The sequence below is a fragment of the Marmota marmota genome, unplaced genomic scaffold, assembly GCF_001458135.2.
Source record: "Marmota marmota marmota unplaced genomic scaffold, marMar, whole genome shotgun sequence".
Taxonomy (NCBI): Eukaryota; Metazoa; Chordata; class Mammalia; order Rodentia; family Sciuridae; genus Marmota; species Marmota marmota.
In genome coordinates, this window is record NW_026000211.1 from 15,328,216 (window position 1) to 15,353,812 (window position 25,597).

Consider the following 25,597-nt stretch of genomic DNA (forward strand, 5'->3'; position numbering starts at 1 on the left):
GGGGGGGGGGGGGGAGAGAGAGAGAGAGAGAGAGAGAGAAAGAGAGAGAGAGAGAGAAATTTAAAAATAAAAAGAAGAAAAGAAGGAAAAAAAAGAAATAAAACAAACCCAATTTCTATGCAACTAAAATATTCCTTTTATGAAACCCAAAATGGCACTATAAGAAAGTTATTTATCTCATGACATAGATGACAAAATTCTTGACAAAACTGAAATCACATTCAGAAATATAAAATGGCCAACACATCATGACTAGTGGGGTTTATTTTAACTTTATCAAAATTTCAATAGTATTTGTCACAATAATAGATAAATAATAAAAAATAAACCTTTCAAATTTACATAGAACCAACCACAAATATTCCTGAATAACCAAAACAATTTTGAAAAAGTTGAAGAAAACTAGAAGAACCACACTTAATTTCAAACTATGTTACGAAGTTAAAAAAAAAAAAAAATCTCACCAGAGTGGTACAGGCATAAGACAAGATGGATGGGTCAATGGAACAGAAGAGAGACCTTAGAAATACATCCATGCATACATGGTCCACTAATCCTTTACAAGGACCTCACAAGTACACAATGAAGGAAGAAAGATGTCTTCAGTAAATAATGTTGGGAAAACTAAATATACAAAAACAAAACAATGAAATCAGTCCCTCATAATATACCATTTACAAAAATTAACTCAAAATTGATTAAAATCATGAAAGCAAAACAAAACTGCAGTAATTTAATACTATCTATCAATATTTAATATAACAAAGTTTCTATTAAGAAACTATGTTGATGGTATATGAATAGACCTTTGAAGACAGAATTAGGCAGTCAGTATAGATAAGTCAGTATAGAGTCTGGTTGCATCAAGCAGGCCAATTTTGGGTGAGTACAGCAAGTAGGAGACTGTTCCCTAAGGAATTGAAATGTTGATTCCTTCAGAGCCCTTCCTCCATCCTTATCAAAAACCTGCCCCTGCTCCAACCTGTTGCTAAGGTAACCTGTCCCAAGAATTGCCCCTCCCTACAGGGGAGCTATAAGGTTGTTAATTAATGTGTCCAGGGCTGCACCATCCTGCCCTTCCCTCTTCAGCCCACCTGTTTCCCACCTTTTGGCCAACCCATCAAGCATTTCCTAGCCCTAGTCACTAACCAGGAAAGAAAAAGACCAGAGGAAGAGAGCAGGAGAACAAAGGAAGCCTAGGACATATAAAAAGGGCAGAATGCCTTGCTTCTTGGGATACCAGGATGCCAGCTATGGCCCCCTTCTCCCTGCCAGGAGAAGTCTGTGTTACCCCTTTTTAAATAAACCCCGCCTTATATGCTTGCCTCAGCTTGCTTCTCTAGTGTTCAAACTTCAACATGTGAGGGAGCAGAACTTATCACCAATAACCGCTGGTATCACCTTGACTATCAGAGTAGAGAATCTAAAACATACCCACATACATTCAGTGATCTGATTCACGATGAAGAAAACTTGATGTAGTTAAAAAAAACATAGTAGTATGTACCATAAATAGAGTTAAGAGAATCGCATACTAACAAGAAACCGAAAATCAATTTCAGGAAGATCATGCATGTAAATATTACAGATAAAATAGTAAATATTTAAATATTAAATAATAAATAATTAAATATTCTCAAAGTATTTGCACTCAGCAAGAGACTGAGCACCACTCTGAGGGTTGGAGAACTCAGGTTTATTTATACCTATTTACGCTAGTGGACGCAGATGATCTAGTGCTCTGAATTTCTGGGCCCCAAGATGAGGTTTACATGGGGCTTTTATAGGAAATTTGACATCATTTCTTGTCTCTCTCTCTCTCTTTTTTTTTTTTTTTTGGTGGGGATTGAAACAAGGGCCTTGTGCATGCAAGACATGCAATCTACAAACTGAGCTGTATCTCCAGCCCTGACATCATTTGTTAACCATGACAACATCAGTAGGTTTGAATTCTTAGCCTATATGACCATGACCAAAGACCACGCACAGGAAATTTACAATAAGTAGTTCACAGGTGTAGAACAAAGACAGTAAAACACTTGCAAGTGTTATTGCGAAGTGGCCTTCACCACAGGCAGCAGTAACTCAAGATGACTTGAGTTTATCTCCCTAGGAGCTGTATTTCTAAGAATTTAGCCTATGAGGTTATAGTTTAGAGAGTGGTTAATTGGCATAGCAATTGAGTGATTCAGAAGCTACTTTCCTACAGAGTTCAGAAAATTACAAAAGTTTAAGAAACAACTCCTTTTATAGGCACCTGTCTGTCCTTGAAAGCCTAGCATGGGATATTTACATTTCAAGAGAGAGAGACATAGAGAAGAAGCTATTTACAATCCAATAGATAGGGACCCCTGGTTAATTAGGTTCCCTGGAGAGAAGCTAACTGTGGGGAGGGGAAAATTAACTTTTCCCCAGGCACTGGTTCTTCATCATAATGTTCTTATTTTATAATCAAGTCTCATTCCATCATCATTTGAGAATATCTTTGTGAGTTTGGCATAGTTAAAGATTTTTAAGATAGTTTTTAAAAACTCCAATGCTAAAAGGAAAAAAAAATAAGATGACTAAATGTAATTATTAACTTCTATTGCAAGCCATAATTTAGGAACATATAATTATATTCATATCCAGATTACAGAAAGAAATCATACAAATCAATAAGAAAAAGACTGACAGTTCAATGGAAAAAATGAGCACAATACTTGAATTGACATTTTACAGAAGAGAATGGCCAATAAACATGAAAATGTGCTCACTTTCATGGGATATGCAAACTAAATACTATAAAAGTAGAAAGTTTTAAATAAATATTGTTAAAAATTATCAATACTTTGTCAATGATGTGGAAACAACTAGAACTTCATACATTTTGCTGGAATTATAAAAGAGTGGAAGAGTTTCAGAAAATTTTGGACCAAATTTAGTAAAGCTAAACACATGGATATTCTGTGATCCAGCAATTCCACAGCTAATAAATACAGCCGAGAGCAATGTGCATGCATGCTCACCGAAAGTTGTCAACTTGGATCTTTATAGTATTACTATGTGCAATAACTTCAAACTGAAAACAACTCAACTGTCTTTCAGCAACCAAAAATATGGATGAGGGCTGGGGTTGTAGCTCAGTGGTAGAGCACTTGCCTAGCATGTGTGAGACACTGGGTTCAAGCCTCAGAATCTAATAAAATAAATAAATAAATAAATAAATAAATAAATAAATAAATAAATAAAGGTATTGTGTCCATCTACAAGATAAAAAAAAATGGAGAATCTCACAAAAAAAAGTGAATGATGAAATCTAGATACAACCTGTTTAATTGTGAATGATTCCATTTATAAGATGCATCAAAATAGATAAAATAATCCATTCAATAAGGACTCAGGACCAGGCCCTATTCCAAGGAGAGAACAGAGATTGGGGTAGTATCTGGGGCACTGATGGAATTGCATTTTGACCTGGGGACTGGCTACTAGAAGAAGTTCAGTTTGCCATGTATGCAAAATCTCTTGCTGTGTTTTACCCCTCTGGCTAGAAATCCAAGACAGAAAACATTCAATACAAAAGAGGCTGGGGTTGCTTTTCTTAAATGGTGGGCAAAACACAAATATACAATTTGTGTGTTGTTTTTATTTATAGATGAATAATGACTAATGGTGTTGAGCATGGAAAAGACTTCTTCATTTGATCCATAATACTATGTAGAAAAAAAAAATGCAAGGACTGATTTTAATTACTTCATAGCTAAAGTGAAATCTCTAGTGCCAAATTTTATGGAGAACAATTTAGAAAAATAAGAACAAACCCATTCAATATTAATTAATTTTTTCTTAAAGAAATGGCAGCATTTCAATGGAATATTAAAACAGTAATGAAAATACATGCAAGATTCACATGAATAGTACATTAATTTATTCAGATAGGTGCTAACACAAAAGAAATTCATAAAGTCGCATATTTGAAATGCATTGTTACCCAAGCATATTTCGTAAACATAAAATAATTTTCATCCTTTAAAGTCACTTTGTTTTTATATATTAGCTGTCATGTATTTAGTAAGAAAAAATAAACAAGATTAATGTGCTGATTCTCAAAGAATGACCTGCTTCATAGCAACTATATTTTATTTCTAGATATTTAGGTAAAAATAGATTAACTGAATGTTAATTTTCATTATATGGATATAATACAAATTATACATATACACAAACATACACACATGTGTGTATATATATACATTTTATATATATATATATGTATATATATATATATAATATTTTAGTTCAAGTATGAAAAAAGAGTAAAGAACTATGCTAATCCAAATATTCTATTGAATTTTTCATACATTATGTTAAGTGGTGCATAGTTCTTTTCTTCTGATTCATTATGCCTAATATTAAACAGACATGCATATATTAGTATTTTTAGGGTAAAGGTCTATGTTAGTAGAACTTCAGTCTAGTTAATAATCAGTATGGGATTTTCAAGAAATAAAATGTTTATCTTTTTTTAAAAGATAACTTTATTAATAAATTTTACTTAGCCAAATATATAAATATATGATCATTTCAACATGTAATAATTATAAACCATAACAATGAACTATGTAAATGTTTTGTTAAGACTCTAAAATTTAGTGTGTATTTCATACTTGCAGCACTTTTTACTTCAGAGAAGGTACCTGTCGGGAGCTCAATAATCACATGTGGCTGGTGGCTGCCATATTGGATGATGAGTTCTAGATAAAACTTAAATCTCTGTCAGATGTAAGTTTTACAAGTAATTTCTCCCAGATTGTGCTTTGCATGCACATTCTCAGAACAGCATCATTTGAAGGGCAAAACTTCAATTTATTTATATATTTTTTAAAGTGTTTATTTTAAAATATGATTATATAGTCAGGCACAGTGGGGCATGCCTGTAATCCCAGCAGCTCAGGAAGCTGAGACAGGAGGTTCCTGAGTTCAAAGTCAGCCTCAACAATGACAAGGTGCTAAGTAACACAGTTAGACCCTGTCTCTAAATAAAATACAAAATAGTGCTGGGGATGTGACTCAGTGTTCGATTGCCCCTGAGTTCAATCCTTAATACCAAAAAAAAAAGATATAAAGAATAAAAACTATTCAATATTAGTATATCAAAGGGAAATAATATTTCAGACACATGGAAAGTTTAAAAGAAATTATGTCTAACAGTTTTATACTATGTGTATATATGTGGTGGATGATCTATGAAAATTTAAACAAAATATAATTTATTGAGTTTTATTAATATTAAAAAAAGACTAAAGCACAGATTATCCCTTAAAATCTGACCATTACACTGAAAGAATTTCTGAAATACAAAAGGAAGTTTTATATTTCTTGCTGTTATAAAAATTGTCAGCATTATCAAAAATTGTCTGCATTTTTTTTGTAAGAAAACTGATGCTCAGTTGCCTTAAGTGGATTGCTTAAGTCTTGGGATTCTGACACTTTTGCCTGAATTCTAGCTACTATAAGGTCCTTGCTTAGCATCTAGAGGACCATCTTAAATGACAGCTGCCATTTTAAGGAAAAAGTTTCACTTTCCCGCCCAAGGGCATATCTGAGAAAGGCTCACCATTCCCTCATACCAAACCAACGCCTAACCACTCTGATTCCTGAGTCTGCCCCATAAAAGTCCTGGAACCTAAGCCTGTTTTGTTTCTCTCCTCTATAGAGATATGGCCTTTTTTGTCAGCTCTGACAAATAAACTCTCCTGTGTATCTCTGCCTGGTCTCTGTCTTTCATTTCTAGCTTATCCATCTCTCATTCCTTGCTTTCCCTTCAGTTACTCTCATAGAAATTTGTTTTATTGTAGCAATGTACTAAATAGTAACTTAATATTTAGTACATTGAAACTAAAGTTAAAAAATAAAATCATAATTTTAAAAAGCCTGTAATCCCAGCAGCTTGGGAGGCTGAGGTAGGAGGATCACGAGTTCAAAGCCAGCCTCAGCAATAGTGAAGCACTAAGCAACTCTGAGACCTTGTCTCTAAATAAAATACAAAACAGGACTGGGGATGGGGCTCAGTGGTTGAGTGCCCCAAGTTCAATCCCCAGTATCACGAAATAAAAATACAAAACAAAAGCAAAAACAGAAACAAAATAAACATCAATATTCCCCTTAATTAAAAATATGTCTTAATTTTCAGACATAAAATTGTACTATATTTCTTAGGTTATTGTGTCAATAGAGTTTAGGGACACCAAGATGGTGGAGGCCAGGTATAAGAAGGATGCTGCTGGAGGACAAGACAGGGAGATAAATCATGTCCCTGTTTACCTTGGTAAAGTTGCATGACAACCCCAGCTACTGAGGACTTATCACCATGACAACTCCTCCCACAGTTTAAGTATTTAAAAATGACCAATGGGGGTAAAGTGGGCAGTATTCTAATTAGGTTTCTAAATTAACCAGTGGGGGAAAATTGAACCATACACTAATCGGGTATCATAAAGCAACCAAAAGAAGAAAATAGGGAAAGTTCTTCAGTCAGGTCCCTATAGGGAAGAGAACACCTCACAGCTCAGCATTTAAGACACTGATTTCCAGAGGCCAGGGCCTTGAGCTCCTCTATCTTGCTCTTTCCACTTGGCTCTACCTAACAGAGTTCTACTTCCAACTTCAACTTCAATAAATTTGTACTTTGCCAATTACTTGTGTGTGTGTGTGTGTATGTGTGTGTGTTATTCAATTCTTTGTTCAAGAACCTCAGGGACCTAGATCCCAACTGGACACCCTGACAATAACAATTAATAAGTTTGTAGATGAAAGTTTTTTAAATGACTCTGATAAAGAATCTTTTGTTTTTAGTATTAAATCAAGATATAAGCCAGCAAGCAATATCTTACCCATTCATTCATTAAAAGAAATAAAATGCATTTGAAAGGGATCAGAATATGCCACCTCAAAATATGTTATGTTGGCATTAGGATTTTTTTAATCTAAAGTCAATTGAGGAAAAGTAGATACATGAAGAGCTCTCTGCCCTTCTCCTATCTACCTAAGTGAAGGGCATCCCCCAGTACCAGGAGGAGCACATCCAGAGATAAATATGGAACTGAGCTGAGTTTGCCAAAAGAAAATTACAATCATTAATTTCTCCCATACATCTCCTAGTCCCTGCCCACATTTTATGACTCTTTGTTAAAAATGGTATAGGAGCTCTGAATCTTTGAGATTTTTGGATTGTGTGTGTGTGTGTGTGTGTGTGTGTTAAGGATTGAACTCAGGGGCACTCGACCACTGAGTCACACCCCCCAGCCCTATTTTGTATTTTATTTAGAAACAGGGTCTCACTGAGTTGCTTAGCACCTTGCCATCGCTGAGGCTTTGAATCCTCCTGACTCAGCCTCCAGAGGTGCTGGGATTATAGGCATGTGCCACTGCACTTTTGTCAATTATTTTATGGTTTAATACTTTCACAAGTTTTAATCCTTTAGAGTTGTCCTTGGCAGTTATTCCTTTTTTTCTTTGGAAAGGCTTTTGCCTACCTAATTCTTTGGCTTCCCCTCCCTTTTGCCCAACATTCCAAAGTCCAAAGATAAGCTCCACCTAAACAGATAAAAAAGTAACTAAACATCTTTCTTTGCATTTACAGAAAGTGGAAGACCTGTTGATCTTTGTAACAGACTTCCTTAGATGCATATAAATCACTATGAGGTTCAACTTGCAGAACATAAGTTGTCAGTTTTAAGAAAATATAGGAACCAGGCACAGGAAGTCAAGATTCATTGCAATTTTCTGGGAAGAGGGAAAAAAAAACAAAACAAAAAGATACATGATCTGTATAAGACTATGCTCAGTAGGTAGCCTTCCTGCTTATTGTCTCCTAGTAAAGCCTTTCCCCACCTATAAAAGCACTTTTCACCCCTGTAAGGAGCATCTGCCATAGACATGCTGGGATTCATTAAATTGCTGGCCATAAGAAATAGTAGCCATTGAACTGCTTAGTCATATCTGCTTGCAATTGATAAAGAGCTGTAAGGGGCATTGGCCATAGGCATGCTTAGCAATGACTGGTTTACAATTAACGGGGGAGCATAGCTTGATGGACATGCCCAAAGAATATGCCCAGTTGCAATTTCATCACCTCACTGGACATTGACTTTCAGTGGTGTAACCAATCACCAACATACACCACCAACTTGGAACTGTATTTAAATTGCTTGTCCTGCCACAATGAAGAGTTTTGCTCCATGGTTGCCCTAGGATTGTGTGATTTGCTTTTAGTGTTTAATTAGCGTTCATTGAATGCTAGTTGGGGTGCTCTGGCACACCCAACTCTTTTCATAGTAATTGTTTATATTTAATGATTGGAGTGATCGAATAAATGCTTGCATTTAAAGACAATCTGCCTCCGAATAATTATTAATAATACCACTTACAACAACCCCTAAATTTCTTCCCTAAAATGGATCTTTGAGGCTAATAACCCCTTTATTTTAAAAAATGCCAGCCCTTGGATAAATGTGACTCCTTTCTACCAATTCCCCTTTCTTGAATATGAGCACACGGCCCTTAATTCCAGTAATACTACACATTATATAAATTAGATAGGAATTCATCTTAGGTTTATAGAATTATGCTGTTAAAAACAAAGATGAATCATTGGACAAAATTTGCTTATAAGCAAACTATAGGCAAAAAATAGCACTATGTATAGCTTTTAATATATGGATTTTGGTTTAAAAAAATAATATTGCATAAAGAATCATTACAATCCTTAAATATCCAAACCTAATTTAAGGACAAAGATTCTAGTATAAATCATACAACAAATACATTTTAGCTAAATATTCTGCTCTGAATTTGCATCTATTGAAGAGAAAGTTCTTACTTCCACTTTTACCAATCATATTACAAGGCAAAGAAATATCTTCATGCAATTTTTATGTTTATAAAGATGAATTTTCACCCTGAAGAATAGCTAATATTAGCTGTCTGATTTTTTTTATCATATAGTAATGGCAATATTGAAGCTTCTGGAAAACCATCACTATATTTTTCAATGATCTAAGTTCCAAATAGCTGTATGTTTAAGCAGCACTATCAAGTGTGTTCTTAGATTTCGACTTAACCAACTCTAGATATAATATCTCAAACTAAATTTATCTATACCAGTGTTTTTACTAACATTTTGAAGAAAAAAAACTAACACAAAGAGGATTTGATTCCAATCCTTGTTTAAACCTGACAAATTGAGAATTCTTGGCACATTTTAGCATTTGTTAGTTGCTCTTATTCTTTTCTTGATAATATTTTTACATAAAGCTGAGATAAATTATGAGCTTCTTCCTCTAATTGTATTTCTACTTTACCCCAAGGAAAACCCACTGTTATTCAAATCAATCTTTACTCCCAAAATGGTTGCTAGTGACACCCTGAAATTAGCATCTAACAGCCTCATCAATTCCAGATGACAAAGAAATAAGTGCCCCTATTGTATGATTAGGAGTTAGTTTAAAATCCAAAGAATAGTTTAAAATCCAAAGAATAGTCTCGATTAATTTCAGCATATTCTGAATCTTTAAATAGTTCATGTCTTTAGAAGAATGAGACAATTGTATGACACATTTCTTTTTTCACATAATATTTGAAATGGATACAACCTTTCCAATTGTGCATGTGAAAACTGATTTTAATATCTAGAATTGTATTATACTTCCTGTTATAGTCAGAGATCTGAAACATTTTTCTATTACAGATTTCGTTGGTGAAGTCTAAAAATCATTATGTTTTATTCTTTTTTTCAAAAAGTTTTTGGCTTTTTAGAACTATCAGAAGAAAGCTTTATTAAAAATGTATGGGTTAAAAGTAAAGCTTTGTTTCATGTATTGAAATTTATAAATTCTGGATATTCCTCTCCATGTCAGGAATATAGAATAAGTTTATAAGCCAAACTCACCATAGTTTCTCTTCTGATTAGTGAGCCGTTTGAAACAGTAACCTAGAGTGAAACTCTACAAACAGATTATATGCTTTTAAAAATCCTAATGTTACTGATAACTATATTTTCACTGGAGAATTTTTTTTTTTAATTCCACACTTTCAGAGATTTCTCCTTTAATTAATTAAATCCTTTCCAAGCACATTAGCCCTTCCTTTCCTCAGATTCACTATTCTATGTCTCACTGCAAGTCTGGAAAACCACAAGTGGCAGAGAGTCAATGATAAGGTAGTGAGACTATTTTTCTTCTTGTGAGATCACAGTCTAACCCAACCTTGGGAAATTGAAGGCAAAATAGCAAAGATAGTGTTATGGTCTGAATTCTGTCTTTTACAAATTCCTATGTTGAATACCTAAGCCCTAAGGCAATGCTTTTGGAAATAAAGTCTTTAAGGAGGTAATTGTGGTTAACCAAGTCATAAGGGAGGGTCCCTAACAATAAGACTATAGTCCCTGTAAGAGAAAGTGACCTCAGAGATGTACAGACACAAAAGCAAACCCATGTGATTACCCACGTGATTACCCATGTGAGAACAAAGCTAGAAGCACTTGTCTGTAAACCAGGAAGAGAATAGAGGCTCAGGAGACTTCTACTGTACAAACACCTCAATCTTGGACTTGTCTCCAGAACTGAGAAAGTAAATCAAGTAAATATCACTTGGTTAAGTCATCCAATCTATGTTGTGCTGTTGGCAGCCTAAACAGAGTAATATAGGTAGTGGAGATTTAATTTTCACAAAGATATAAGGAATAAATGTACATACTGACAGTGCAAGAGGGAATATGAGGATTACAAGAAAACCGAACTGCCCACTTCAGTTACATTGACCCACTACTGTAACAACTATGGCTTCTTTTCTTTGAATGTCTTTCGTCCATGTTTGTTACCTTGTCCAGGAAGAACTTGCCTGGCTCACTTTGTCCATCAAATTTTTCATGTTTTGTATTTTCTTTCAATTTATTTTTTGTAGGAGCTCACATTGATTATTCCCTCCTAAAAATTTTTATTGTAGTTGTTTTTTTAAATTTATTTTTAACAAATACATAATATATAAAAATCATACATTTAGTGGGATTTCATGTGATATTTCAACACACATATACACTGTATAATTTTTAAATTGGATTGACAAATCCACCTCCTCAAACATTTATCATTCCCTATAGTGGAAACAGTCAAAATCTTTTCTAGATTTTTTGATATATACGGTATATACTTTTTATCTATACTGTGCAATAGCACACCAATACTTCTTATCCCTTTTTCACTGTTGCCAAAAATACTGAGGTGCCACAAGAAATCCAATGTTGATGGGCAAAGAGAACTTTACTTCTGCCAGAAGGGCATGCTACTGAACCTGACTAGCAAGCACAGCAGGGTGGATGATCTGCCTGCTCTCATTCCTAATACAGCACTCTCCCTTACCCTGATTGGAGGAGCTCGGGTTTACAATATATGTGACTAGCTAATTTTAAAATGGGGAGGGCAAAGGAAAGAACTATAATTAAATTAGTTATAGTTGGCTCTTACTTCCCAATTAAAGCCAAATACTATATTCTGAAAATGGACCACTGAACTTTCCATTTCTCACACTGAAACTTACTACCTGTTGATAAACATTTCCCCATGTCTCTCTCCCCACTGCTCTCTATGGACTGTGGTCATCACAAGTCTACCATTCACTTCTACGAAGTCAATTTTTGATATTCTACATCAGAGTGAGATCACACAGTACTTATCTTCCTGTGCCAGGAATATCTCAACTGATGAATAATGATAATATCTCCAATTCCATCTAATTTGTTTGAAATGATAGGATTGCATTCTCCATTGTGTATGTGCACCATGGTTTTTGTTTTTTTTTTTGTTGTTGTTTATTTGTTTGTTTTGTTTTTTTACCCACTCATCAGTTTATGGCCACTTAGGTTGTTATCATGACTAGTGCTGCAATAAATATGGGAGTGCAGATATCCCTTTGATAAACTAATTCCATTTCCTTTGCATATACACCATTTGTGGGATCACTGAATCATATGATAGTTCTAAGTTCTATTTTTGATTTTTTGAGGAACCTTCATTCTGTTTTCCATATAGGCTGCTTTCAGTAACATTCCCACCAACAGCATGCAAGGATTGCCTTTTCTCCATATCCTCTCCAGCATTTGCTATCTTTAGTCTTTTTGATAATAGTCATTTTTACTAGAGTGAGGTGATACCTTACTGTGATTTTGAGTTGCCCTTTCCTGATGATTAGTGATACTGAGCATCTTTTTTATATGCCTATTAGGCATTTGTATGTCTTCCTTTGAATAACATCTATTTAGTTCTATGGCCCATTTTTCAATCAGATTATTTGTTTATTTTTGATATTTTCGAGGTTATTATATATTGTGAATATTAACCACTTATCAGATGTATAGCAGTTATCATTTTTGCCTCTCAGTAGCACTCATTTTGTGGCACTATTTTGTTTGATGATATCAGTCTCCTTGACTGAAGATTCCCACAGGGCAGTTATCAATGATCATACATTTCTTACTCTTTACTAGTGGCTTAACAAACAATTTGATCATCTTTCCACTTTACTTATTTATTCCACTTGATAAAGGAAAAGATTCTTATAGGCATTTAGGTTCCTCTTTTATTTATTCATTCCTTTTGTTTATCTTATTATTGTAGAATAAAGGTTTTAAATCATTTTAACAAATATTGTATATTGATTTGAAGTTTTACAATTTCTCTAATATTTGCTACATCTTTATATTCACTTTTTTTGAATAATACCAAAATTATTGAAAACAAAAAAGGAAAGATTTAAAGTGGTATTTGAATAAAATTAATGCTAAGGACAAATTATCTTCCTTTTTTGTCCAAGACCAACTTAAGAATCTGTAAATCTACTATTATTACTATTTACTATCTACAAAATTCATTTTTCTTGAATTTATATTTCATAATTTAAATAACTGGGGCAGTCTGTGTATTGAATGGTGAGCTAATTCAACATATCTTTCAAATTCATAAGAATAAGACATAATATCTATTTCAAGTTAGGAAGGAAAACATGTTCCACTCCTGAGGAGAAAGCTGCATGTTCTGTTTGGCAGTATGTCTAGTTTTAGTTATTTGGAGCCCCCTCACATATAGTGGCAGCAGGGTTCTGTTATCAACATAACCCCTGCAGCCAACTTGGATGAGATAAATTCCTGAAAATGTAGGGTTAAATGATGGGTAGCAGCATAGTTGGCAGAAAATACTCTGCTGCCTTGTTTAACATTCTGGAACAAGAGTGGGCATTCCAGATCTTTCTCACTGAACATGCCCTTCACGCTATAAAACACAAAAGCATTTGAATCTCACTGTCTCCTCTATCTAAGAGACAATTCTGTTGGTTTGCTTTGGAGAATATCCCAAAAATAATATAAAATGTAGAGCACAGTATCATTAACAACTCCTCTATTTCTTTTGAGAAATTTCCATAGTAAAAATGCAAAAGAGAAACAGGTGCAAGAAGTTAGTAAAATTAACAATTTTTAAACAGTTGTTTGTCTTCTATTCCTCAGAAATCAAGAATCAGAGACAAGTCAATATCTTTAGCAAGTATATCTATACATTCAATTCAATGATTTGGAGTAAATGTTGGGTTTAAAATTTCTCCAGTACAATCCAATCTATTATTTCTAATATTTTAAAGAAAATGTTGTATATATTTTACAGAGAGAGTTCTAAGATTGGTCTTAGATATCTAGGTATTTCTTGGTTGTTTTTGAATGCATTAGAACCCAATCTCCTGATATAAAAATATGGTTACTATTAGGATGTTTTAAGTAAACTTTAATAAGTGAGAATTTAAACTTTTGTGCTAATTTTCAGGTTTCTAATAACAGAGTATTTGAACCTTATAAATTTTGGAAATCTAATTAGACAATGTTAAGTTCTTTCTAGTTGAAGCCACAGATGTTTCACACTGGGAAAATCAGCAAGCCCCAGGGTTTGTTTGGTCTAGAGGAGTGTCAGATTTTCATGGATAATTTAATAGCTAATAACTCTAATTCTTCCCCCGTAAACCAAGAGATGATAAATAATGATTGCACTAAAACTGTAAAATTAACCCTCTAGGCTAATGAAATTTTTTAGGAACCATTGAGGAAATTAATTTCTAGTACTTAATGTTTCTTTATTGCCAATCTTTCTAGAGCTGTATTATATCTCATAATGTGACAGGAAAGGCACATAAACACATTGGAATGATGCAATTCAAAAAGAATTATATATCAAGGGACGTTTCAAGTATCTTTCATCTCTTATCCTCGACTGACTCATCTATCATAGGAAAAGGAAAGATTCTTTAATTTGGGACTCAGATTGGCATTTTCATTTTCTTAATTTTTGATTTGTGTCCCATCAAATAATGAGTTTCTATAAAAAATTGCATGCCTATGAAAAATGGAAAATGTGTCAGAATTACATAGAATTTTAGAATACTTTGACATGAGATATCTTATTAATTATATAATTTGTCAACTCAAATTATTATTTCAAGGTTAATTTATGAAATTTTCTATGTTCGGGTTTCTAGAACTTAATAGCCATAACTAAAATGATTATAAACATTATAATTTTCTTTTATTTTTACTATTGATTCTGCCTAACCAGTGGTATTTTAATCTTTCAGAAGACATTGGATCAACTAAAACAAAGCAATTTGCTTTTCTAGTCTCTAAATGAACATTTTCAAAGCATTGAAATACAAGAGACCACAGGATTGCTCATGGAACATAACCCAACCACAGATATTTACATCATGTGGTTTATTCTCAGCCTGACCTTCAAGTGACCTTGATGTTTCTAGCAGAGACACAAAAGCTTGGCAACCCAGAGGAATGAGGAAATAGCATACTTTTAAATGATTCATTAGCACTTAGCATTTGGAAATCCCAATTGCAATGGGCAGAGTTAAATCAGTGAATTTTTTTTCTCTTTTTCTCTCTCCCTCTCTCTCTCTCTCTAATAGCTGAGTTTACCCAAACACAGGATAGTAAGAAGGTCCTTGGGTAAGTAGAGACTCATCCCAGACCCAACATTCCTCTCAATTAATGGAATACCTATAATATCCAATAATAGTGTTTCCCTACTAAGATTTATGACTAGAATTACTTCATTGAAAATTGGCCAGTAAATGGTAGAAACTCTCTGGAGTCACAACTTTAGTTTCTTCTGTAGAGAGAGGAAGGCCTTGGAGGATTTCTCTGGACACCAATTTAAATTCTGTCTATCTGAGTTCCTGCTATTGATTTTTCATAAATGTTGAGATGAAAAATTTGATCATAACTCTAATATGGTAGGGCAAGTCATGAACTAGGAAAATAAAGTGAATAAAAGATAAAGATAATGCAGCCTATTTCCTGAATTATGGTTTGTAAAATTTGTGTTATTGTGATGAATGGAGTTAAATCTATGGGTAAATCTGAAGTGAATTGATATAGAAAAAAATAGGGTTTTTACTATAAGAAATATCTGTTTTTCTTGTGTTCTTTGCCATAAATCCTCAGGTATAATGAAGTAAATTAAAACCGATGAAGATTAATAGTTCTTTAAGTCACAAAAACATTTCTACTGAAACTCTTGTAAGTACAAAAGTTACTTCAAAATATACTACATACAACTATCAATCAAGCCTCTAAGGTTTCTTTTAACCATATATTTTTAGTTTAATATGTTTCTCAGTATTTATTTTTGTTTATATATAACATATATTCTTGTTTATCCATATGTACTCAGAATATATCATTACCTTTTAAAACTCTAAATATACCATCTGTCAATTTTGTCTTTGTGTTGGGAAATGTCAAATTATATAAATGACAAGTGTTAACATTTCCTGTATGGCTTAGTAGGCACTTAAACACAGTACATCACAATAACAAGTACTCAAACTCAGTTACGCCTGAGTGACAGTATTTTCTCAGATTTTCTACCTGAGTTTTAACAATAATTTTCTGTAATATTAGTGGAGTGATTCATATGCTTCTGAGAACAGAGTAGTTTTCCTCAGTACCCTTGGAAGGTAACAGAAATGAACCTAGTATGAGCTTGAAGGTATCCACTGTAGGATGATATATAATCTAAAGAGGATTCCTGGTTCAAATGAAAATGTTTACCAATAGATTGGAGGTAGATGGTGGCATTATAGAGACAGCCAATGTGGAGGGCAGCAGGAATTATTTTTCAATATATTCTCAGCTTTTGATTTCCCTGAGAGATTACCTAATAGATTCTTTCTTCTTTCACTAGCTATCAATATTCCCACTGCTTTAGAAAGGGGCAGCCCCTACATCTTTCTTGGGCATTTTTTTTTCTCCGCTATCATGGACTACTTCTATCTAAATGAGCACGAGACTTTAACTTCTGCTTAACCTATATATTTGCCATTGCTTTACAGCTCAAATATACCTAAAATAAAATTTTGCATATACACCACTTGTGGGATTGCCGCAGTCCCACTGCAGCAAAATAACGGGGGGGGGGGGNGGGGGGGGGGGGGGGGGGGGGGGGGGGGGGGGGGGGGGTGACGAGGAACTTGTGTAGATTGATACAGCAGGAGTGGGAGCCTTTTATTGTAGGACAACAGAGGTATTTATACATTCCACACAGCTTATCTTAATTAACATAAACTAGATACAACAGTCAACCAATAAGGAATCTCCACACTTAATGGCTTGCTGGCATTACTTCACAAACCACTCCCTCTGGCAAAATGCCAGGCGCCATCCTGACTTGTTTACAGACTCTAACATGGGATCACTGAATCATGATAGTTCTAAGTTCTATTTATTCAAAGATATTTATTATTTACAAGATATTTCTAATATCTTTTCCCTCAATATAAGTCCTATCAATAATCATAAAATTGAACTTGTAAACATTTTGGTGGCATGAAATGACACTTTTTTGATTCTCAACTTCTGGTTGAATGTCCTACATACTGTGCAACAAATATCTGTGAGAAGCAAAATCATATTTTAGGGAAGAATATTTCTAATGACAGGGTTATGAGTTTCTGAAAACATTCTCTTTACAAAATTATTTGACCCTTTATTCAGAGAGATGACATCAATCAAGTTTCATACCTCTAATGAGTGGGAATTCAGCAGGTATGTTGGTGTATATACTTCTATGCATCATTTGACTCTTAAGTGATTGGAATCCAGTATATTACCTCTTGCTTTCTCTATATTCCATCTATTTTCTTTTCTTGTGAACTTATACACACTCAAACAAACAATGTAGGATTGCTACATTTTGTATCAAATATAGTTGGACTGCTTGTTTCATGTGGAAACACTCTACAAATATGAGTTATCCAACAAAATAATTATCAGATACCTATCAGATCAAACTATACTTTAGATACTCCTTTAGAGACATAGATCCTATTTTATTCTTCCAGTACTTCTTAGACATTCAAGATGATATAAATCGGTTGACTCAGTCTATCTTCTCCAACTAAGAAAATAGAAAGTCAAGCATTTTTAGCCTAAAAATAATTGCTGATAAAAAAGCAAGTTTTCGCACAAATTGAATAACTTCCTTTCATGTGGTCATTTGTTAGGAGTGATATTCTAAAAACAAATAAATACATTTATACCTAAATAAATAAAAGACTGAGAAAGAAAAAAATATAGTAAATAAAATGCTTATGTTATATAAAATGCATGTTTAATATTTAATCTATATGCATATTTTCATAAAATTTCAAAGCTTATAGTCATAAGATCTAATGTCCTATAAGCTAATGTATGTTTGAAAATTCCTTTGTACTGTATTCATCAAAAGGGACCATCTTTGTACTTTGTTAAAAGGAATTAAAAGCTTTAAACATACTCATTTAAACATTGTGGGCATTCTATGGAAAATATCTTTGTCTTAATAATTACTTCTGGCGTTATACATCACAATCTGGTTTAGTTGAAGCCATTAATCTTATTTATGATTTTTCCTGAACTTGCTTACCTGTACTGTGCAATCACTTCTCTGTGCTCTGGGTTTGAATAACATAGGTTTTTCTTGCTGGCCCTACCCATATCTTATCTGATTGTTCAGTTTGTCCCAGATTCTTTTCTTCTTGATAAACATGAGAGTTGTGTTGACCTAAACCTCTCACCATTCTTGGCTTTCTCAGCTGCATGCTATAATTCTTAACATTTCTCTGAAAAGATTGATTTAGGAAGGAATATTATTCAATGAGTTGAAACCAACTGAGTAAATGGGACTATTCTTTTTTTTTTTCTTTAATTCCTAAAGTGATAAAAATAGTTCACCAAAAGCTTAAAATAATTATAAATCACAATGCAAGCCCCTCATAATCACCAAGGAAAATGTCTCTTTTTTTAATAAACTTAGGGGAAAAAATCCCTTTCAGAAAAATTTTAGGTGTTTATTTAAAATATTGTACTATATCAGTAATTTGTAACTGAAGAAACTTTACTTTTAGTAGGGTTAAAAAGATAGTACTTTTTGGAAAAAAACAAGTAAGTTTTTTACTCTGTTTCCTATTTAATTCATCTCAATACTGTCAGAAACAAAATTTCTTCTTCTGTCTTTGCCTTGATTTGTTTCTTTCTGATTCATAGATATTCATAGATATTAAATTACATTACTGTCTCCAAACAGAGGGAAGTAATGAAAGGGCAAAAGGGTTATTAAAAACTGGAAAAGAAATGTACCTTGAATATTGACCATATTCATTATTCTTGGAGACTCTTACTCTTCTTAGCAAGGAGGACAGATCCTTATAAAAATTTAAAGAGATTGAACTTTTCTATATAGGATGGATGATTTGCCAAAGCCTATGGCACTTTGGCCGGTCATGTTATTTTTTTTCCCCCTATGATAGAAAGAAAAACTTTTGACAACATAAAAAGAGAATATTCCACTGAGATATCATTGCTAGGAACCAGTACTGAATTAGCCATTTCCCATAGCCAGATATTTTTGAATAAAGCATGCTTGTCCTTGGGAGAAGAAAGTCAGATCTGCAAGGGAAGGGAAAACTTCCCTTAAACAACAACAACAAATAGTGTGGATATCAGAAATAAACCAATCCTTCCCTTCTCAATATGATGATTAGATGAACAAAATTGCCTTATAAAATATTCATACAATGCAATTTAGATGTCACTTAATGAGATACCTACAATTATTGCTGGGAAGAGTGACTAGAGAATTTCCCTTAAATTGCAAATAGAAAGTTGAATGGGGTGGGAGCCATATAATAAGTTTTTCAAAACAAACTTCTCCTTCTATTGACATTCTATTTGAGTTTTCCTTACGAATTCCATTGATATTAACACCCTCTCCACTTTCTTCTATTTTACTTTCATTCTGCCAAATTATTTTGGAGAAATGTTAATAGCCATGTGGCTTTAACCCATTCTAGGTTCATGTTGCCCTTGGTGTTGCTTGGGAAGCTCTACCAAACCACCTTTGCTCCCCTAAAATTCCCTCTGATTTTGCTTCCTAAAGAACTGTGACACTACAGTTCAGTTCAGTAGCTTTTGTGGAGATCAACACCAGACCAAAGGCTTGACCTTGCATAAAATAGTGACTGACAAATGCTTGTCTGTGAAGTGATGACGGCTTCCCAGTGTGAGTTAACACTATGCATTCTTCAGTCATGAGCCTACTGTTCCTCACTGTCACCATCTTAATTTCAAAGATGGTATCTAACCTCTTACATGACAGTTTTAGAAGAGGGCTTATCTGTGAACAAGTTGAAGAATCTTTGACTAATGGCCCCCCTGGGAATCACTTGTGGATATATATTTTATTCCATAAGTTAATATTTATTCCTATCACTTAACCTAACATAAAAATTGTCCCTTAATAGTAGTTTTTGCTTTTCTTTTTGTAGCTTTTCATTCAGTTCTTCTGTTTTCATTTTCAGCTTCACATTTTGAATAGATGAAGTGTCCTGAAGACCCTCCTTGCTATTTATTTATTTTTCTAAAGCCATTACTCTTTAAAATTTCTAGGCAGAACATTTTTCTGCCGCAATCTGGCTGGGCACAAATCAGGAGCCACTCAAGCAGGAACAAACTTTATTTCTGAACTCCCCGGAATGCACCCATGCGGCCCTCTCAGGGACACGACACATCAACCAGAACTCCCTCCACCGGAACTTCACCAACCAACGAGAACTCCCCAGGAATCCCTGCAAGAACTCCAAAGTAGCAGGCTTGGAGGCGGACAGCAGGGGTCTATATACAATTGAATACACAGCCTGTTTCAATCCAGCATCATCCAGTCACAGCAATTATACACAGCTTAACTTAATTATCATCTTAATGGCTCACCTCTCAACCATTACTTCTGGCAAAATGCCAGGGTCCATTCCGACTCGGCTGTGGCTCTCAACATTTTTCTGTCCTTCTGACTTTGGTTCCTCTATCCCAACATGAAGGTATTCTATTCTTCCACTTCTTCTACCACCACCTTAGTTACACATGCTACTTAACATATACCAGCTGATCATCTTGCTTTCATGAAATTCATTTTATAAGCACTCCACTATGTGCTTAGCATATTTAAAAAACCCTACTTTTAGCACATTACCCCTTTGTTGTAAGGGTCCCGCGAAACGTCGGAGAAAGAGACCAACAAGTGACCACTCATGCAATTGGCAGAAGTGGGGATTTATTGAACCAGCATGCTGGGGCTCCGTGCCCACTCAAGAAGGGAAAGCAGCCAGAGCCCCGAGCAGGGGCTGAGCACTGCTTAAGTACACTTTTTGGGGAGGGCGGAGGGCTTTGTATACATCAGAACAAATCATCATTAGGCGCGGGAAAATTGAACAACAACTCCTACACCTGATTAGTTCATTCATTGGCGGGAACAGGTCAGGCTGGAGTGATAGGTCATTCCTAAGGAGGGGGTTACATTTAAACTGATTGGTCCAGGCCCTGCAATGCCTGCGTGCAACCACACAGACCCCTTCAGTTATTAAACAACCAGACAATCAGGGGAAATGTTTACTGGGCGGTTCTAAGCATTGTCTTAACAGCTAACTCAGACCTTGCAGCTTAGAAACTTTTACAACACCCGGTCTTTTACCCTTTAACTTTTACGCTTTAACTTCAATTTCTTTTACCCTTACATTGTCACTTCCCCTACAATACTTTTCCATTTCATCAAATATAAATTTCATTCTAGAAGATTTCTGCAAATATATCAGAGTAAAATGTCCCAACATCCTCTTTCTCACTATTTCCAAACATAGCCTTTCCCTGAGGCCAGATCCATTGATTTATATTCTCTGAATCTAACCTTAGGGAAGGTGTTAATGTTTTCTTATATGTTTAAAAATTTTATCCTTACTTCTGTAACATGCTTCTCTCCACTATACAGATATCCAACAATCACTTCCACTCCAATTTACAGCTCCATTTTCTAACATTTACTGTGACCCCAAGCCCAATGCCCTTGTCCTTGGGGTACCTTATTTTACATATATAAAAATTAATGGCCAGTCATTATAATCAAGGAAAATAGTAATAATAGAAATATTTTACAGTGATTTTGATATCCTAGTCACTGATTCAAAGATCTTCCATATTTGGTAAATACAAATTAAAAATAAGAGGTTTAATTCTTCCTGTTGAAAACAAATTAAAAATAAGAGATTTAATTCTTCCTGTTGAAAACACAGGAAGATACTCACCGGCACCATCTTGCTCCTATCTATTTGTAATACATTTACTTTAGAGAATATGTGACAGCAAGTTCTTCCTCTGTCACATTGAAATGTATGTAAAGCTTCTATAATGAAAAAAGACTTATCCCTGCTTTAGGATCCAGGAATGTTTTCCTGAAGCACTGTGGAACCATTTATCTATGGTATATTTATCAAGGAAGAGAGCCCTCCCAAAATCATCTCCCAGTTACTGTGGGAGGGTAGGAGATAACTTTAATAGCCACCCTGCTCAAGTTGCAAAACTGCCCTCTGTCATAGAGATGAGAAGTTTATTTTCTTCTTAGAAAAAGCCAATTAACTAATACACATGGTCTCCTAATAGCCAGGTAAAGGTAGGATGAACTGCATATGACAAATGGTGCTCTCAAGTCCTCTTACTTGAGGACTTGTTATCATTTACCTTAAGAAAATGGATGTAACTGGTTGTATCTGTTTTAGTCTGCAAAAGGTGAAATTTCTTTGCAATTTTCTGAGCAGATTACCTGTGATGCATATCTCATTCTTGTTTCATGGTTATCCCAATGTTAAAACTGCTTTCTGTCTCTTCCATCTTTATGGTATAGTTTCTGCATTGGCCAAGTTTTAAAATTATATTTCCTAATAGAAACTCTTATTGTTGCTGAATGCTGCTCTTGTTGTTGTTATTATTATCCCCATTTTAGAGATGAGGAAATTGATTGAAGAGATATAGTGCTAGTAAATAGAAGAACAGGAAATGAGATCCAGGCAGTGGCTCTAAAGGCCATCTCCTTATCCATCTGGGCTACCTAATGCCACGTGTCATCTTACTTGTGTGTCTCTCTTGAATTTGGTGTGGGCAAGCATCAGATTTTATTCCTACCCTTTTGATTCCCTGTTGCCAGTGCACATGTGGGCACTTAATGAATAACTGGTTGATCACTAATTCATTTCTTTATTCCTAGATGGCGTTAAGTCTGGTGGAGTTTATGGTAAGAATGTGTCTCTTCACTAGTAGTGGAACTGTATTCTGTTGCTCTATTTCTCTCCAAAGAATTTCTGTTCATTCTCATTTGGAACTTTTCATGCATTCCTGTTTGTGCCAAAGTTAAAAGATAAAGCAGCTGTGCTTATTCAGTGTCTATTCAAATCAAGTTGAAGGGAAACCCATCCTTCTAGGAAGAAACAATAAATATGTCAAGTCTAAATTCAAAGAAGACTGAACTACACTTTTCTTCATTGTAATAGTATTAGCCTGTCATTGTCAATGAGATAAATTCTGCCCATCATTTTTGTCATTAAGTCTTTCAGCATATTGAACTTTTGAATTGTTTCATTAGAGCCTGCTAAATTACAGCACAGAAGTTAAACTATAGGCTCTGAAATAGAAAAAAAAATTAAAAGATCTTATTTCCAACTTCTGTCTCACTTCTTAGCAACTCTGTAGTTTTGGGAAAGATCTTTCACCTTGACTTTCTCATTCCTAATGTGAGGAGGACTACCAGATTTAAAAAATAAAAATACAATCATAAATTTAAGCTTATGCACAGTGAATGATGAATATAAAGCATTAGCAGAATGCCAGGCACCCAGTAACCCCTAACAAGCAATAGTTAGCATTATTATTTCCAATACTGTTGGAAAAACTTTCTCATTGTATCAACTGGTCTTTTCCACATTTTTCCCAACATGCACTTCTACAACTCAAGGTCCAGTATTAACAAAGAATTTCATGGAATTACCTTTGCAATCATCAAAATGTCCCTAAACCTTGATAGTTATAAAATACAATAGTTTTAATCCTCTCCAAATAAATTTATATTTAAGAGTCTAAATAAAATTCCTCACATGTCTTTGGTAAACTTATGCAAACCTGAAATAATATAAAAATAAAGAAATGTTATGAACTATTCCTATCTCCCTGTTTATATTTTCAAGTATATTTGAAAGGTGTATTTTGCTTAGCAAATGCATCACATCTGGTACTTGAACTCAACCAGTATTTTGTTTTCTGTGGCATTTTCCATCTAAGCAGTGTTCAAATTTTCAGGCTCAATTACGGTGAATAAAGGAATGAACAAATTTCCCTTATTTTCTGGAGAAAATTTTATTTTCCAGTCTGCTGTTAGGAGAATAAAAGCAAATGTGATACAGGAATGACATTTCCATGACGATAGACTTACTTCTTATTTGCTTGCCCAAAGTAACTCTTTTGCAAAAAGTGATCTCTCCTTTTTCAGCTTATTCCCATGAATTTAATTTCACCTTTATTTGCATCCTTAGTTATCTGCTCATTTTTCTGGTTGTTTCCTACCATAAAAACCATAGAGCTCCTGTTCTGGTGTCTTCTACAAAGAATTCCCTCCAGTCATACCCACCATGCTATAAAGAGAGAAAAAGAGTCTTGCATTTCTGGTCATTTGCAACTGCTTCTCCTCAGGTTGAAGCCACACAGCAGGGGAAAAAGGAGCAAAGTAATCATATAAGTTTTGCCACAAGAGAGAAATAAAGGAACCTGGCTTCACAGGCTCTGACCTAAAGGATATATTTCCAAAGCACCATTTTCATTGATCAGTACTGTTATTCAAGATAGCTGTGACGTGGATGCTATTGTCGGAAGGTGCATTTCTCTAAAGGAACCTTTTGCATGATGTTTATGATGTCCTCATATGCCAAATGTGCTTATTAATTTTGTTCAAGTCCAAAATATGACATTCCAGATTTTGTTTGGCTTTATATGTTTTTAAATTTGTTACCAATTTTATTCCCTCGACTAAGGACTAGTCTTCATTTTGTCTTAGTTTAAAATGACAAGTAAGGATATCTAAGAATAAAAATATCTTCATATCTCTCTATTTCCCCATGTCTCTCTGATAATATCTTTATATCTTTTGATGTATATTTTATTTTTCTCAAGATCATGAGCTACATTTGAGAGAGAGAAGGAGACAGCTTATGAATGTGTGGGAGGTTTTCTCCAAATGTGAGAAAATTAAGATTCTCTGGTAGACTCTATCATTGATTTCTTAGGTCTGAGAAGTACATTGCACTGTTTCACATGCTACATAAAAAGTGCACCACCAAATACCTCATTTATTGTTCTACTGAATTTCTGTCCCCATAAATATATTTGATTGCTTTGTTGACTTAATCAGACAGAAATGGGCAATCCTTCCTACATACAATTATTCAAAGAATCTTCTCTACGTTCTTCTCTCAGCCTACCTTGAAGAATCCTTCATACTTATTAGACAAATTGATATGTTTTCCATTGGGCTAAAATAAAGCATTTCTTCAATATGTCTTTCAAGTTCATTCACAGTATGAAAAAAGTAGTGGACTGTATAGACCACAAATTCAGGTTTCCGATTATTCTGATTATGTGTCTATTGAAGCCAACTGTGTAGGCACTGTATCTCCCACCTGCAAATTTGGTGAGCAAAAGCATTTTGTCTCTCTTATTGTCTCATCTACTTCCAAGAAAACTGGACCTCTATCCCTCTCCACTTCATGGTGCTCTTACTCCATCCAAAGCTGTTGAATATCTATGCCTTAATTGACTCTTCTGTACTTACTTATAACCCATCTACACCAGAAATACAAACTCAAGTACCACTCCCTGAAGAGATCTCCTCCCCACTGTCCCAATACAGAGTAGGATTTTCCCTCTGAATTTCTGACATAATTTCTTATGGCATTTGACCTACTTTCTCCTTTTATTACAATCCCCTATGCATTTTCTAATCCTATTTACTACATTTTAAGCTTCCTGACAATAAGAATTATATTTTACTGTTTTTTTCAACTGTGTACATGTTCTATGTTACAAATAGTTTACATGCATTATATTATATTATGCATATATATATCATGTTTTAATTATAAACTATTTTAAGAGATGTGTTATAAAAAG

At 34.3% G+C, this 25,597-nt stretch overlaps 1 protein-coding gene across 5 annotated transcripts in view; it reads right to left on the bottom strand.

Moving 5' to 3' along the window:
* Tenm3 (teneurin transmembrane protein 3) overlaps positions 1–25,597 on the bottom strand; it is a 2,471,519-nt gene that overhangs the window by 1,884,128 nt on the left and 561,794 nt on the right. The gene's annotated exons all lie outside the window — the stretch shown is intronic.